This window comes from Volvox carteri, assembly GCF_000143455.1.
Source record: "Volvox carteri f. nagariensis unplaced genomic scaffold VOLCAscaffold_38, whole genome shotgun sequence".
NCBI classification, from domain to species: domain Eukaryota; kingdom Viridiplantae; phylum Chlorophyta; class Chlorophyceae; order Chlamydomonadales; family Volvocaceae; genus Volvox; species Volvox carteri.
The window spans coordinates 1110000-1110375 of NW_003307581.1; the positions used below are offsets into that span (position 1 = coordinate 1110000).

Below are 376 nucleotides of genomic sequence, written 5' to 3' on the forward strand. Positions count from 1 at the left end.
ACGGAAGATGCACGCTGGGACAGACGGTGGATGTGGACTACATGTCGGAGCTCGTAAGTTGATTGGTTGAACGGTTGGGATGGTGGTTGGGCGGTTGGGGTAGTTTGGCGGGTATGGCGTGTATCCAAGTTCAGAACGTCCTAGGACTTCCTTGGCTCCCACTCTTAAGAGGTTTGGGGTTGTGCGTGTGCGTGTGTGTGTGCGTGTGTGTTTTTACCGCCGCTCCACCCTTTCTCCCCACCCAACCTACCTCAAAAACTCGACACAAACCCTGGACAGCTCCCAATCCCACTCCCCGCCACCCCCCACCCCTATACCCCACCCCCACCTCTCGCCCTCCACATCGCCCAACTTCCTCTCTTCAACCCCACCCGCC

The 376-nt window shown here is 58.2% G+C and overlaps 1 protein-coding gene across 1 annotated transcript in view; it reads left to right on the forward strand.

Moving 5' to 3' along the window:
- Positions 1-376, forward strand: part of VOLCADRAFT_94637 (uncharacterized protein) — a gene marked incomplete at both ends in the record, with an annotated part of 25830 nt that overhangs the window by 10148 nt on the left and 15306 nt on the right. The gene's annotated exons all lie outside the window — the stretch shown is intronic.